The sequence below is a fragment of the Zea mays genome, unplaced genomic scaffold (assembly GCF_902167145.1).
Source record: "Zea mays cultivar B73 unplaced genomic scaffold, Zm-B73-REFERENCE-NAM-5.0 scaffold_94, whole genome shotgun sequence".
Lineage (NCBI taxonomy): Eukaryota > Viridiplantae > Streptophyta > Magnoliopsida > Poales > Poaceae > Zea > Zea mays.
In genome coordinates this window covers 15001-31828 of record NW_023367386.1, presented here as the reverse complement: position 1 = coordinate 31828, position 16828 = coordinate 15001, and the positions used below count along the sequence as shown (strand labels likewise).

General features: G+C 43.1%; 2 protein-coding genes and 1 non-coding gene across 3 annotated transcripts in view; all 3 read right to left on the bottom strand.

Annotated features, from left to right (window-relative positions):
• Window positions 1–12934: 12934 nt before the first annotated feature.
• TRNAC-GCA (transfer RNA cysteine (anticodon GCA)) lies at window positions 12935–13005 on the bottom strand. The gene has a single exon. It is a non-coding gene; the product is annotated as a tRNA-Cys (tRNA).
• Window positions 13006–16019: 3014 nt separating this feature from the next.
• The window catches only part of LOC118475998 (uncharacterized), a 7393-nt gene continuing 6584 nt past the window's right edge, over window positions 16020–16828 (bottom strand). Inside the window, exon 1 of the mRNA XM_035963998.1 lies at window positions 16020–16828. This exon is cut by the window's right edge and continues 6584 nt beyond it. The gene's annotated coding sequence lies outside the window, so the exon portion shown is untranslated.
• The window catches only part of LOC118475999 (probable cytochrome c biosynthesis protein), a 15764-nt gene continuing 14960 nt past the window's right edge, over window positions 16025–16828 (bottom strand). Inside the window, exon 1 of the mRNA XM_035963999.1 lies at window positions 16025–16828. This exon is cut by the window's right edge and continues 14960 nt beyond it. The gene's annotated coding sequence lies outside the window, so the exon portion shown is untranslated.

Here is a 16828-nt window from a genome sequence, read left to right as displayed (position 1 = left end):
AGAAGAGAGAGAGCTGTAAGAGCGGTAAAAGCAAGCTCGGTGGCCCGGTTCACTACAGGTTGATGTATCCTTTTGAAAGAAAAGTCAATCTCTCTAAAAAATAAGCACTTCAACAAGTCAGGGCCCTTTTTTATACAACTCCTATGCGTAATTGATAGCTTTTTGGTATTCTCCATATATACTACTAGGTACGAAATAACAGGAAAGATAGAAATAGTGACTTTGGCTTCAAATAGAGAGCAGCTTAAAGGGAAGGAGGACAGCTCTGAAAAAATAACTGAACACTGGCTAGGAACTGGGCTGCACTAAGCCCGGCACTTTTTGGGCTTCTTCATGAATCTCGTTTTCAGGTAAGGTCAGACTTATTGAATATATATCTGAAAGAAAGCAAAGGAATGAATCGTTTTTCCAATTACCTTCTCTCGAAAACCATAGATCTTCTGGTTACCATTGACTATCCGGCACTTTCGTCTGTAGAGCGAAGCAAGAAATTGCATGGAAGGGCTTGCCCTGCTAATATCAGCCTTGTTTGGAACAATAGATGCAATCCATTTCAGTGTATGTCACTGAGTTCACCATTGCAGTTGAGACGTCAGGCAATTGAGCGTTCCCTAGAGTTTGGTTCAAAGGCTAAGGACTCCCCGCCGCCTTCATAAGGGCACTAAGGCGGAGCACGGAAAAGAAAATGGGGCACCCATGTTTTACCAGTCCCGGATCTCAGGGCCGTTTTGCACATGAACGAAATCGAATTTCATTGCGGGAAATTTGGATTTCATGAGGGAGGAAAAGGCAAGGCGGAGGGTGGAGAGTCGTACAATGCATTGGTGGGATGAAGGTGCTAGCTTGGCTGAGATAGGAAGTTTCGATGTGTATGTAGATTTGGTTCTAGTGCCCCCACCCTTTTCGAGATCTGTCAGGATTTAAAAGATGTTATAGTGTAAACTATAGAGAAATGGAATGAATGAAATGTATCTAAGAAGAAAGGAAGCCATGCTCCATCCTGTTTATAAAAAGAACATCACCTCCCTTCCCTTTTTGGTTAGATACCGCTCCGTTAGGTACTAATGCTTCTACCTATCACCCTCCGGGTGAGTTTGAGAGCTGTGTTTTTTCCAACGTTAATAGCATTCCGCGAGAAAAGAGAAAAGTCATCTACTGATGTTGTCAGCGGAGTCCCTCGTCCATCCATGTATGAATAGCGGTATCCCCCATTTTGGACAGTGATGAGGTAGTCGACGCAATTTGCATGTGTATTTGCGTTCGGCTTTGCTACTTTCCTTCTAGACTATAAAAGAATGTCCGCGGAAGGGAATAGTCTACGTGGCCCGGGCCCGGGGTAGTCTTTCAATTCCTTTATCGGGTGGGAGAGTTTAGAACCTGTTAAGCCAATAGCTGCAGCTTTAGTCACACTAGCTACATCAGTGGATCATGGATTTAGCATACCACCTCAGAATAGTCTACGTGGCCCCTACTTTTATTTTACTACTTTTTTTTCCAGTAATGCAGACAGCCCTTTTTAAAGCGCTAGGCCGGGCAGTTGGTACGAAAACAGAACCATTAGTGGAGTAAGATCCCGATCAAAGCAGAGCGGTCTAATCGAAATAATCATATCTAAGAGCAGGCAGGCACACGACTGGATATCAAAGGTGGGGCTCCCCTCCTCTACTCTACTCTACTCTACTAAATGAAATGAAATAGTATTTGTATTTGGGTCGTCTTTGTGTTCGATTCGAATAGAAGCGCCATTGTCATCCGCTGCAGTTCTTCATAGTCCGTCCTAGTAAGCTGGTAGGTTGGTGGATGTGAACATAAACTCCTCATATTTCCTACTGTTGCTTCCTGTATAAAGGAAGAGTTGTCAGACAATGATACTCTTTCCAAATCTGCAATCTTCGTCGTTGTAATGCCTCAGTCATCAATAGTAGATAGTTGCTCAACTATGCAATAAGGATTTTCCTCTCCTCACAGATTGGAGGACTTTCACTTGACTCACTAGTGGGTTTTGCCTCGGGAAACAAGAATATGGATTTGAGCAAGTCTGTTTTCCCATGGGCCTACTACCTGCTATTTTCAAAGCGTAGAGGACCCGCCTTTCTGATCAAAGTATGCTTCCCTTATGGGCGAAACCACTGAATCGGACGGATCCTTTTTTCTTGGATTGACCAGGCCAGCTTCTCCACCCAATTCTTTTCTTACGAGACGAGATAGGCACAGTGTCAGGGTCATGTGATGTGAATGGTTTGTTTGATCTGTTTCTTGTCCCTATGGGTTCGATTGGCAATCAGGATATCGGTCGCTTGGCACTAGTCGAATAGGCGATTCAGTCGTGATAGTGCCATCCCTTGCCCCTTGGAGTGAGTTGAAAGCACTCTTCCAGCTCTTGATTCGCGGAATTCATTACGAAGCAAGATTTCATTTCATTTCCATTTACGTCATTAGCAAAACAAGCAAGATTCACCTCAGGATACGACGAATTCTGGAACACTTCCTTGATTGATATATGCATTTTCTAGAGCAGGCACCATTGACTGCTTCTTCAACGTCTATACTATACGAGACGAGACGAGTTATTGTACGAGTCAAGCTTGCTCCAGACCAAGCTCACTTTACACGGGCTTAGAACTCAACCTGACCCAACAAGAAAACGGATAGACGCAGCGCAACGGCTTGATAGCCTGACTCAGCAAGAGGCGAGGATGCACGTGACTAACTAAAACAGCTTTCGCGCTATCAACTTCTTTGATCGAACCTGGCCTGGCGATTGAAGCATTCGAGATATAGAAGAAACTGCCCAAGTCAACCGGATATTCCAAAGCAAGGGTTATGAATCAAAAGAGAAGTGCCAGCTGGATCTCTGGTTCAAAGTTCAGGGCATGGAATTGATTCGTATGCTCGTTCTCTCGCTGAGCAGAACCATCTCTGTCTGAGAAGACCCAGTCTCCCAGTGTTTCTAGAAAAGGAAATCCCATTCGTCAACCTAAATGGAAGGGCAGGTAAGGGAAGGCCAGCAGGAAATTCAGTAAGTAAGGTATCTCAGTGCCAGTGCTCTCCGGTTTCAAGTTGATGCGGGCAGTCGTGGGGACAGGCAAAGCTGGGATGCCTTACTAGCAGGAATGAAAAGGTATGTATGAACCAACAAAGGTCAAGTAGACGAACACATATCCACTCCACTAGAGAAAGCGTCGAACCAGGGAAGAATGAATGGTTAGAACCAGTCAAGGGTGCCGTACTCATGCCTACGGGGAAAGAGACTGATCCGTATCTGATACGCCTTCACTTCTTTCGAGCTTCTTATTCGATTTCTTAAATGACTTCTTCGGGCCTTACCCTAGACTACCTTCACTTAACTTAATGCAGAAGCCAGAGTTCGAGGAAAGCGGTAGTTGGTTATTTCGGGATGAATTTCTATTTCTAAAATGTGGATGAACATAAATGGACGGAAACGAGAAAAATGCATAATTCATATAAGTTCATTCGAAAGAATGAGGATTCATGATGTCTCTTCCCAACCATTCTTCCTGAGGAAGGCACCTCCGATCGAGTCCTTAGCGCCATGGATATTCTTCGCAGTGCCTTTGGATGCTTCTCAGAAACCGCCTCTTTCCACTGGCTATATGAAATTCCAAATGAGACTTCCCTGCGTCGCCAAAGGAATGGGAAACTTCTTGGTTCGAAACCTTTGATCCTATGCCGCCTGTCTGAAAATAAATATAAGCAAGGCACCTATGACTACGAATCCGAAGGCCAAGCATGCGGATTTGACATGGTTTCCCACTTTTCTCAGAGTCACTGGGCAATAGAAAAGTATACAAGCACATTTCCAATCTACATAAAGATACCAACCAGGTATCTACTTCAAAGACAGGGCGTCGGCGATCCTCTACTATTAAGAGACAGATAACAATGGTGCCGACAGAGATGGACAGAACTGCAGAGAATACCTCTCCGGAGAAGTCCTTACATGTCTCAAACTAAATAAATCCAACCTGCAAGAAGACACAAAAAAGAAAAATATGAACTATCCTCCACTGACAGCAAAAAAATTGGCCGAAGTGAAAAGACTCTTGAAAAAGAGTCAGATTCCTGAATTGGAATATAGAGAATACGAGTATGAGGTTAGATATGAGAAAGAAATGCGTGAATTAGAATTGCAGAAAGATAAAATTAAGAGCGATTTCTTTAACTGTAATTATAACCCGATCAGGGAGTCAGTTAGGGTATCAACGGATAGAGACCCTGATTTAGAGGATGAAAAAAGAGAGCAGCTAGGAGAGTCTATGCAGGCTGAATGGGAGAGACTAAGGCGGGGTGTAGAAGTCGGTACTTCAGAAGATATCAATGTTGACACAGTCAAACGTTGGGGTTTGCAAAATAATAAGTACAACGCTGAACACTGGATCCCTCCAGGGGGTCAGCGCACAGCTGAGGATATGGGAAAACTCTACCAATTCTGGGATGAATTCATTGAAACATATGAAAATGAGGTTATGATGAATTCGGGGTACAGGGAACCCTTAAATAAAGATAAAGTGTTTAATACACTACTAGATCATTCTAATAATAAGACCAATCAGACGGCTGAGGAATTAAAAGGCATTCAAACTAAAATAGAACGTATGACTATGTATTTTTATGAGGCCAATGTCTATGAATCATTAGGTCAGTTGAAGAATAAGTTCATCAATATAGATGAGCAAACAGCAAAGGATTACCTTCTTGATAAGTTAGAGAAACCAGACGATCTAGATATCGTTAGAGCTATGGGCACCTATACACTGGAATGTATAGTTGTATTTGTCTTAAGCAAGCAGTTTAATGTGTTTGCTTTGGAGAAGGCTAGTGTTCAAGTTGCTACATTGGTGAGTGAACTAGATTCCGCAGCTAAGATTGAGTATAATCGTATAATCGCTGAGGGTAGAAAGCGCAAAAAAGCTAAGCGGGGTGATAAGCAGATAAATGAAGATGAAAACATCTTATTGCAAGATAAAGGTGTGGATACCTTTAATGGTGATGTACATTCCGAGCTGGATAGAAAGAAAAAGAGCATATCAAAACAAACGAATCGAAAAAGAGTTCGAATCAGTAAACATAAGGAGCCCGGTATAGGGGAAGCCCTGTTTGGCTGGCTGGCTAGCAGGAAATTGATAGAAGTCAAAAAACCTGTTTTTCTCTTTGATAAGAAGAATAAGAAGCCAAAAAATGTAATATACCCGGGCTATGTAGATTGTCTATTTGACATTAAAGATCTACCCTTCTGTTCAACCTTACCTATGGTATACCCTCCAGCCGATTGGGAATTACGGCCCACCGCAACCGCGGAAGTCTCGGATCCATATATAACGAATCTGACCCCTCTATCGAGTTATAGAGGTGGTTACCTCACAACCCTACAAAGGGAGAGTGGAGATAGTCCGACTCTCTTAAGTGAAAAAGATTATGGTGTATTTGACATACATATCGATCGCGAGAGATCTCAACCAGTGTTGAGTGCTGTGAAGAAGCTTCAGCGGCAGCCCTATCGAATTAATAAATTAGTCTATGATTTTATACAAAAACATTGGAGTGTATTAGTGTCCGTGGGGCTTCTCAGGCCGAAGAATCTAGCTTTATTTAAACGAAAGGAGGCGCTCAGGCTACTATCTAGCCTTTTGTTTAAACACGAGGAGCTTTCAACGATTTATCGATATAGTGAGTTGAAATCTGTATTGTTAAAAAATATACACGCGTCAACCTTCGAACTATATACTATGAAAATAGCTGAGGCTTATCTAGATTATAAAATCTATTTTCCAATCTTTCTGGACTTCAGGGGGCGAAATTACCGCCATGGACCCTTCCATTTCCACGAACGTGATTTAGTGAGATCACTCATCATATTTGATGAAAGTGATGACTCAGCAGCACATACTATAAATAGTGATGATGAGGATAGAATCCTCCATAATTTCCTTATATCAGCGGCATACCATAAATCTAAATTTGGTGTATACCAAGACGCTATGGAGTTTATCTCTAAAATAATACCAGATATGGTAAGTAAACCTACATTCTTTGAAAAAGATATCTTTATGGATACACTGTGCTGCAGGCACCCATTTCAGTATATATCATCATGTATAAGTTTGAAGACGTACGCGGATACAGGAGACTTGTCTGTGCTGCGATACACACCAGTATCCCAAGATGCCTCAGCAAGTGCTTATCAGATGATGAGTTACTTTTTGTTGGATATTGATTATGGGATACATACAAATCTTTTAAAAACCCCAAATACGGATGGCAGATATATCAGGGATATATATGAATTCATGCGGGATTGTTTAATAAACTATCTCATCGCTGAAGAAAAGATAGAACTAGTAATTAAACTACTTACACGTAATGAAAAAGATCAAGAAAGTGTATTAGCTAAGATTGTTAGTATATTTGATCGCAATGTGGTAAAGAAAATGTTTATGCCCATGATGTATGGGAAAACCGATTATACCTTAAAAAAGGATGTTGAAGATCTATTAAAGGGTAAGTCGGATTCCGAGGGAATAAACCTAATTTCAAAACATATTTCTACATATTGGAAAGAGAATTTTGGAAAAATGAAAGATCTTATGGATCTTATCAATTATGTTAGCTGGTTTGGAGCAGGACAGGATAAACCGGTGGTATATAGTACGCCGTACTGGGTAACGCTGCAAACATATAAGCGGCGTAAACGCGTAAAAATGAAAATACAGTATGAAACAACCAAAAATAACGAAAAGGAGGTTAAAACAACATCGGCTAAAATGCTTGTACCGTTAAACGATAACGATATTAGAAAGAGCTCAACCTCAACCTTTGCCAACTTCATCCATCAAAAGGATGCATTTACTGCTATCCAGCTTGTTGAGTTTATCAATAAACTCGAGAATGCTTCCTCAATTCCTATATACGCAGTACATGATAATTTTATAACTATGCCTGAATATGCTTGGATTTTGCCGACCCTTTATAGGGAATCAATCTTTCGTATGGGGCACCCACTCATCATAATAAACAAATTTTTATTTGATCATATACTTCTACCTGCAATACAAAACGAACATCCTAAAGATAAACACTTCTTCTCCGTGGAAGAGCGCTCTATGTTATATCGTATGATGATTGATTTACAGAATCCATTGATTCCCGATTTTGGAAGTGTTGATATTACTAAGGATAGAATCAAATCTATAGTGATTCCGAAAGATCTTCTTCTTAAGTGCTTTTCATGTTTATGGATGAGTAAAACTAAAAAAATATCTTTAGTTAGATGGGAATCTTGTCGTGATAAAATCATCAAGGTATACATGAGGTATACTGATGATATCTCTTCAGATGAAGGGGTTAGTAGATGGTTGGAATACAAGAAGAATCTTGACTTAGCTAGTGATCCTGTATGGAGTTGTGATAATACTAATGGTACTCAGGCGGATTCGCTTGATAAAGGCGAGGATGACTACTGCATCCATTATTAAATGTTGTTTTACTCAACTGATTCCCTGCAGCTTTCTCAGCATAAAACATATTTTATATCCCGGTTTAGTAGGTATATACAAATACCGAGGCCACCACTACCAACTACTTGGTAGCCGTGTGGGAAAGAAGTGTGGGAAAGTGGGCTTCTTTCGCTGTGAATACAGATGTTTCTCCCCCCTTGAGACAGGGAAAACATTCAAGAGCTTATTTCATTATTTCCATTTCTATTTAGTGATGTATAAAGCGTATAGCGTAGATTTAGCGTTTGATTATTTCAAGTTGAAATGATATTTGTCATGATCAATACATATCACTAAAGATTGAGTTTTTATTAACCTTTCGTTATAACCCTATATTTCCGGGTGTAAGTTCAGGAAGAGAAGAGCTAATCTACTAGCTGGAGATGAGTAGCGAGTTGAAAAAAGATCGATCAGTCCTCTAAGAGCCGAGTAGCATCATGGTAGATATCTTCTGCGAGGTAGGCTTTCCTATCTGCCGAGTAGACCTATCTAGCTTTACCTTCGCGGGTATTCTTACAATAGGGATACCATGATCAAATGTCTTCTGAATTCCACACCTCAAGGCAGCCATCCTCATGAAGGATAAGAGCTTTGTCATTGTTGTCGGCCAGTAATAACCCATCGGACGACCACTTAATATCTACACTATATAGATCTAGTACTTCTAATATGTTATCTATGTCACAATCGTCGATTGTGAATTCGTCAGTTTGTTTACAAAGAATAAATAGTTCATGACCGTATCGACTATAGGTGATCCCCGGATACCGAGACTCGAGCAAGGAATCTACAGTATTCTGATAGAAATTATGCAATATAACGTGTGTTATTTCACCTATAGGTGTTAACCCCGTGGAGGGGAAAAAGCAGTGATTATGAAAGTCATAGATAGGGAGATCTATAATCCGTTCAACCAGATTGAAATATACTCCATATTGGTTTGTAAATTTCTGGGATGTTAATATACGCGAAGTAGGTATATAATTCATACAATCACTCAAATCAATACTAACGACTTTAACGACATTTTCTTGTCGATTCAAGAATGCGTAATGCATGGCTTTCAGATCTTTGAATTTAGAAATGTTAGGCTGAGCTTTAATAACTGTTGTTAAAATAACATTAGATAACCCCTTCAATACAAGTAGGTCCATAGGAACTCTACACTTATACACTCCTATAAGACTATGAGTATCCAGATTCCTTTCATCCAACCATAAATAGCCCTTCGATGCTTCCATACGAATCACATCATAGATTAAAGGCGGAATCTCCTTAATATTTATTTGATAATAAACAACGGGACCAAAACGGTATTTACCTGTTAAGTTCAATTGATTTATGAAATCATTAATCATGAAAGGCAGCACACCTCGAACCCTCCAAGAATCGTTATAGATAGATCGTACTTCCTGTATTGGAAGGGTTATTGGATTGAACAATGAGGAAAACCCGGAATATGCTTTCGGCTGGGTAGGATTGGAAAGTGCAGTAACGGGTTGGAAAGTCAAGGCAAGTCAAGGTAGTTGTTCCATCCTTGAGGGGTCTGTCTTCCGGCACTTTTGGGCTTATGGCGCAGGGCCAACCAGGGCAACTAGAACAAGTCTTTATTCCTCGCTTAGGTTGCAACACAAGTACAGGTACAAGTGAAAGAGAGGTCTAGTACGGGTTGCCCATTGCAGTATTGGAACCATCCTCGAAGGGAAGTGGAGTAATTATTCGTATCTTTTAAAGATTAGTATAGCTTTCTCACGTATTCCCCCGAGTGCCTGCATTTCGACAAAGTAATAAGTAAAAAGTAGTTGGCAGGTGAGGTTCCATCGTATCTTGTTTATGCTCGATGCCTTGAAGTGCTCTCCGAATTCCGGCACTTTTCTAGCGGACAAGACTGGTTGAGGTAGCTTGTAGAAGTCTAGTAAATCAGGAAGTTTCCTGTAGCGGTATAGGTTCATAGGCAGGCCTTGAATGGAAAAAGTCTCATTAATCAGCTCTTTGGTTTCCAGTAGTGGATATCGTTCGTTTAGGCCATGAATTTACTCGGGTAAGCGCGAGGTTGCTCGGTTTCCTCAAACAACTCTAACCACAGCCCAACAAAAAAAACCACTGTTTTTCCTTTGAAAGCAACTTACCGAATAACTCCTTTTCTCAATATCCGCTTAAGGGTCTACCCCCCATGCAGAGAAGTAAAGTGAAGTAAATGCGGTTGTAATGTGGCACTTTTGGTTGGAGGAGAGCGAAAGACAAGATCTCTATTCGTTGAGGTATCGGTATCGGTAGTAGTAGGCTTATGGGAAGACTGTTTAATCCTATAACGTAGCCATCCCTACCCTGCTGTAGATACGGTAACGGGTCCTCGTCATCGATATCCATCCCAAGAACGGAAAACGGATCCTTTCTATCGGAAGGGACGAGCAAATACGCAATATACTCGGCATCCGATGGAGGCTCTACAAGAGTTGAACTTACACACCTTTATGATACTAGCCTTTAGGCCACAGCAAGCTTCCACTCCTCAACCTCCCTAAACTCTACTTACTACTTACTCTAATAGGAGTTGACTTGCTTTTGGAGTTCTTACTGGATATGAATAGAAGTTAGGGCATGGCATTGACAGTGGTACTAGGGAATTGGTATAGATAGCTACAGTAGCAGTTGTAAAGACTAGGGCTTGCTTTTGTAGGTAGTAGTCTTGGGACACGCCGGCAATGGGTATTTTGAGCTGCAGCAATTGGATGTCAAGACGACCATAGAGATTTGAGCTGTAAACACAAGAAGTAACCGACACATTTTGAGTTGGGTTGAGTAAGCTCTAGCTCGCAGTTCCTCAATAATAGACTTGCACCTGGGAGAAAGGGATAAAATGGATCAGGTTGAATGCATGGAATTGGCACTCAACAGGAAAGCGAAACTAACCTTTCACTCCCCACTCTTTCCTATCCTCGTAGAAAGTCCTTTACACGCCGGGCAACCGGACCAAAAGGGCCGCTTTCCCGTTGCTGTTTGCGCTAAACTTGGTTTTGATCCTTGGTTTTTGTTAGCTCCCGAGCCTTTACTTGTCAAAGCCTTCGCTCTTTGTTCAAAAGCGCGGATGGATCTATGAGGCTATGTGTGGACTATCGCTCTCTCAATGAAGTGACAATCAAGAATAAGTAGCCATTGCCCAGGATCGATGATTTGTTTGACCAATATCAGGGTGCGTATCAGCTATTCCATGGACTTCAGGTCTGGGTATTCTCAAATGAAGATTCGGCCGTGTGATATTCATCAGATATCTTTCGTGACGAGATGCGGGCTCTACTTAAGTTAAGTGAAGTTCGGGTCATTCCAATACCAGTTTTAGGGCTGGCCTTCCCCGCAACAAGGATGTGAACTCAGACAAGCAAGAAATCTCAGAGGATGCGCTAACGCTATACGGCTTTCATGCTAGAAATCTATCTATATAATGATAATGCGAGCCGAGCATTTCACCCTATCTACTCACGGCAGTGCAACCTATCAACCGGGAAAGGTCACCGTAGACTAAGCTGGCGCACCTTACAAGAATGACAAGACAAACTCTTTACCAGCATTCCTGATACCGGCACTGCCCACTAATCTCGATCTTGAGAATCACTACCCTCTCTCTCTAGCTAGCTATCCCTCTCTCTCTAAGTCTCGGCTTTTATAGCCATAGCCCGATTACAGCAGCTGCAATTCTGTAAACGAAATGTAAAGCAAGAGAGGAAGCGTAAACTGAAAACGTAAACTGGTGGTAAAGTAAATGGAATCATGGCCGTTGGATGCTCTTCATCGACGGTCCTCGATTCTTCTCATGACAGGCCAGGCCTCCCCTCTTGAAGCAATCCTTGTCCTCATCCTCAACTCAAGGATATCGTTCTGGGAACCAAGCCTTCAGCGTTGCATAGCATAGTCGAACTGTGGAAAAGAGCTTTGAATGAAACTGCAATCTTCCCAAGTTGAGTCTTCTGCCGCCAGATTAATTTGATCCTCCATTGAGATTTCACCACCATACCGTCAGAAACAGAACGAGTGCTCAACACTGCAAATGGTTCCGTTTTGATCATCTGAGGTGACCATAGGAAGTGGGAACAGCTTTAGGCCCAAGATGCTTCTGAAATTGGCTCACATGGAAGACTGGGTGAATCTGTGCAGTGTGAGGCGCAAGGCTGCTGGACCAATTTTCTGAAGAATAAGAAAGATAGAACTTTCTAGCTAGCTTCGTTCCTGACCCCAGAATTTTCCTGTATGGCTGTAGCTTAAGGTAGACCATATCACCGCAAAGATCTCTCACTTCTGTGTTGATCTGCAAATTTCCCGGGCTTGAGCTCAATTTTCCTTCCGCGCCGCAATCATTTGCTGTTTCTCAGCCAAGAATTCAGCAGCAGGAGATTCTGGCCCTGGGACCATCACTTCACTGATTAAGGGTTCCGCCATACATTGAAAGGGGGTACATTTCTGTGAGGTATGATAGTCTTATACCACCGCTCTGCCAGAGGCAACCATGCATTCCATTTCCTCGGTTCATAGGAAAGAAAGCCCTTCTCGTTAGTCTTCTCGTTAGTACAGCAGAAGAGAAGAGAGCCGTATCACAACAACATTCGCTTCATCCAAGCCAACCTTATTAGAAAGCCGTCTAGCGCATCTGGCACTTGTAAGTATCTGCATCCGAGTCACTCTCCTCATTGGCGGATCTGAATCTGATCAAAGTATGATTCTCTAGGGTCAACGTATAGGGTCAAAAGTCCTACCTGCTCTCAATCCGGATGTTCTTCCTCTGCTTCTCCCTTTCTTTCCCTTCGCTGTTGTCCGAGAAATCAATCCTCTCTTCCCCGAAGAGAGTCTTCCTCTACAGGAAAGCAGTGCTTTTCTTTTCTATCCGTGACTTATCTTTGACCTACCTTGCTTCTGCTTCTACTTGACCGGTGCTTGCTTATTAGATCCTATCCACGCTAAAGAAACAGGAATCAGGAAGTTGTTTCTTTCATTTATACCTATGATATCCACGCTAAAGATGAGTGCCTTCTTTTCTTTGACAGTTCATATCAGCTATCCCATCTCTTTCTTGCTCGGTGAAAGGAATATCACTATCCCATATATATATCTATTTCAAGAAATATCACTATCCCATCTCTTCTATTAGTTCTAGTTACTGACCCTCGAATACTGTGCTTTCTTACCTAGCTATTATGCATAAACCAGTGCTGCTAAAACACCTAGTCCTTACTTCTATTGAGACTCTACCCTTGCATGAAAAACACTGTCTTGAAAAAACGACTTGCTTTTTGAAACTATACATCAGACTTTAAGGCATTCAGAAAAATCCAGTATCGACAGGCCTAGTTCTTTTCCTTTGCTTATGCAGGGCAAGAATTTGTAGAGTTCAATCAGTACAATAAGAAATAAAAAGTATTTTGTGGGTCAGGCGACACCCAGATTTGAACTGGGGATAAAGGATTTGCAGTCCCCTGCCTTACCGCTTGGCCATGCCGCCAAAAGAAAGAAGAGAAAGAACTGGGAGTTGGCGCCTACATAACAGGTAGCTTGCTTACCAAGCCGTCCTGGCAAGCTCCTACAGTTCTCTTATTATTCTTGACTTGACTTATTAATAATAAAACTACTCACTAACAAAATGAAAGACGATCTAGAATCTACCCAAGAAGATAGAGAGTCCCACATACGAGAAAAGGTCACAAATGGAGTTGAACCAAGTAACATTGCAAAGGCATAATGATAGTAGGGTCGGGATATCCCCGCCCTCCGAACCGGACGTGAGGGTCTCCCCTCATCCGGCTCTCCGCAGGGGAATCTCCACTCACTGCTTCCCCTAATATCCTCCCTCCCTTTACCACATCATGGGGGTTTACAGGAGATCCCAGAGACTCGCTCGGAAAGGCTGCTATACCAAACATTATTACTTAACTACAAAGAAAGAAAAGACTATAGTAGTCACTAGACTGACTATAGTAGTCCGTCCGGCTGCTCTTGCTTAAATCATTACTCTTCATTCTCCCGTGCTCTAGCAATTGCGCTCCCTAGACCACTACCATTTAGTTAGGTAGGGACAATCAATCAATCCAATCCAATCCAATCCATAGTTACGGGAATAACGGAATGCATGGGGATCCAAAAAAAGAGAAAAATGAATATTTTCTATGAAATCCTTTCTTTCCATAGATGTATCTGGTCTGAGACGGTACAGTACTCTATGAGAGGAATGCAATGGGATGGATGGTAGAGGGCTGCCTGCGCCCAAAAGCGATGATTCACTTGTCCCCTTGTCTATAGGGACCTTGTGGCATACAACCGCCACGACTCCTGCGTTATAGCCGCCCCTTTCTCTCTTTCTTTTGACTGCCTCGTGGACGGACGAAAGAAGGGAAGTTACAGAAGGGGGCAGTGAAGGCTCGCCAAGTAGACAGCAAGCCCCCACCCCGTCAGTCCTGTGTTGCCGTAGCGTGCCCTACTTCAATAAGGTATTACCTCGCCGATTTGAAAGGGGATTGGATTCATTCACTTGCATTCCTGCTAGCACTACAAAAAGCTCCGGTCTTAACGACCCTACGGAAGCTGTGCAGCCTTTCCTCGGGTTCGTAGAGTCGGGTTTCCCGTTTACCCACAACGGAGGAGCCGCCCCCACCAACCAAAGCAGGTAGGCGGCCACGGTTCATAACGCACTCTTCGCACAACAGATCCACTTTGAAGTTGACTTATTCGCTCGGCCAATCGTCGGAATGTGTACGAGATACCATAAGGGCCCAATATCTCAATAGCACCCTTGTCTAAAGCTTCGAATGAGACTGAATATCCGAAACGCAGGAACGATCTGACTAGAAAGTCATTCAAAACTTGATCGAAGAACCAGCGTTTATTGAAGAAGCTATAGAGTCGATTACAAAAAGTACTAGTTTGAAAGGCTCGTTGGAATTGATCCGCTACGAGATTTACATTATACGCTAGAGAAGCACCTGAAGTACTAAACAGAATAGGTATTAGTTTTGTAATGGTTGGAGCAGCAAACTCGGATTCGGCAAGAATCTCATTTTTTGGTAGTACGAAGGGGGAATTGGCCCAAAAATTGGATAGGGGTAAAGACGCAGCCGGGTGCCGGCGGCTTATTCAAGTGCCCCCCGAACCGCGCGAAATGGTCGCCTATTACACGGCTCACAAACTCTGCCTGGGGTGGGGCTACCTATTATTCGTAGGCGGTACGTACGGCGCACGCAGGGCCTCGGTTTGCTGCGTGGACTGTCTATGCATTTCCTACAGAGTGTAATGGAACCCAGCTCAGCTCCGCCGAGCCAAAAGGAAAGAACAGCCGGAGGCGAAGAGTAGAGTATAGCCAAGGGGCTGGCTTTCGTCGTCCGTAAAGGACCTAACGGAAGACCGTGCTCCGAAGTGCACTGAGAGTTTTGTTTTAAGAACACTTGGCCTTACCCCTTCGTTTTGAGCCATGTCTAGGTGGCAGAGTGTTGATCCTCACCCGCCCGTAAGCGGACTCTTTCGACAGAAGGTTGCAGATGGAAAATTCCCGCTCTGTAGGTCGTCAAGCATTTGATGCAACCTAGCCAAGTGTTCTTCACCAGTGGCCGTACGGGGGTTGTCCAGGGCCCGCGCCCCCCGTCCCATCCAATCGCCACTTGGATGCAGGCCCGCCATCTTCCGGATTATGTCAACCTTGACCTCAAATAGGTCTTCGGCTTGAATCCGGGCCATTCTTATGTCATGGGCTGAAGGATTCCAATTAGTCCCCAACAGCCGCCTCTGAATGGATTCTACGCTATCCCCTCCTATTATTTCATTTAGTTGATGGGGGTAGGGGACGTAGGGCGGAGCCCGATTAGCTGCTTCCTGCATAACAGGAAGAGCGGGAGGCGTAGCTTGTTCCCCCTGAAGCGGTTGATTGACCGACGAGGTGGTACTTCTACTACGCCCGGAACTGGCCGAATCCTCTACCAAATAGGAATCGGAAGTATAAGTAAATAAGGCCGAATTGGAGGATTCGGCTGCTCCGTGCATCATGTAATTTGCCATGGATAGCCCCCCTCCGGTAGCGAGGAAGAAGGCCCGTAGAGCGAATCCAACGGCCATGATGAGAGTCACGGAGGAGCAGCCATTCCGAAGTAAGAGCCTGACTAAGGCTTCCTTGCTCAGTGAGTAAGCAAGTCGTAAGACCAGTGCGTCCCCCCCAGTAAGACAAAAATAGAAGAGATGATAAAAAAGATAAAGAAGGAAAAGAGCATTTTTCTTTTCTTCATATCCATTCCACTAAATCTCATCTCATAGTTACTCTAAACTTTGAAGCTCAGCTCTGCTCCCAAAAGAGAAAGGAGACTGAGATAGGGGTTGTCCTTGGTTTTTCCAAGGAAAGGAAATTCTTTTGAGAACCTGATCATAGAGGAGCCATATGAAGCTAAGGTTTTTGGAATAGCGGTGGGCTGGTAACGTAATAAGGGAAAGGAAGCTAGCTGCTTCCATATCGCCCCCCCAAAATAACCAATAAGTTCCAGAGGCATCTTCCATTCATTTAGATTTTGGTCTTTCTGCGCCATATTTAGATCTTCCCTTTCTACGATCCGGAATTCCCAGCAAATCCTTTACTCCTCGAATACGATGGGATTTCACACCTGGCGAATCTTTCACTCTACCCCCTCTGACTAAGACTATAGAATGTTCCTGCGAATTATGACCTTCGCCTGGAATGTGAGCAAATATATCATGTCGATTGCTCAACCGTACTTTTGCTATCTTACGTAGAGCTGAATTAGGTTTTTTCGGTGTTCTCGTCGAAACACGCAGGCATACTCCTTGCTTCTGGGGACATTGATCCGAAGCTCGAGTACGGTCCGTGCGCCGTTTTTCTTCTCTACCATGACGAATCAATTGATTTTTTGTAGGCATCCCTCTTTCCTATGTCCTTCCCCCCTTAGCCCTTTCACTAGTGGTTACTCCCGATCCGAAGCACCCCTTTTCCATTCATAGAGAGATCCAATCGTCAAAATCAATAAAAAGGCCATCATGGACCAAGATCCAAACAGATCAATCTTGTTAGGAGGTACTGCCCAAGGAAAAGAAAAGGTGACTTCCGGGTCAGGGATAATAAATAAAATAGGAACCGGATAAAATCGTATATCGAAACGACTTCTGGCATCACCGGAGGGATCGGAACCACATTCGTAGGCCGACAATTTTTCTGGATAGGTCGAACTATTGGAAGCAAATGGAAAAGGAACACCGAGTGGAATCAAAGAAACTAGCGGACTGATCACTAAATAGATACAAATAGGTGCAAATTCCGACATCACCAAAGCCCACTT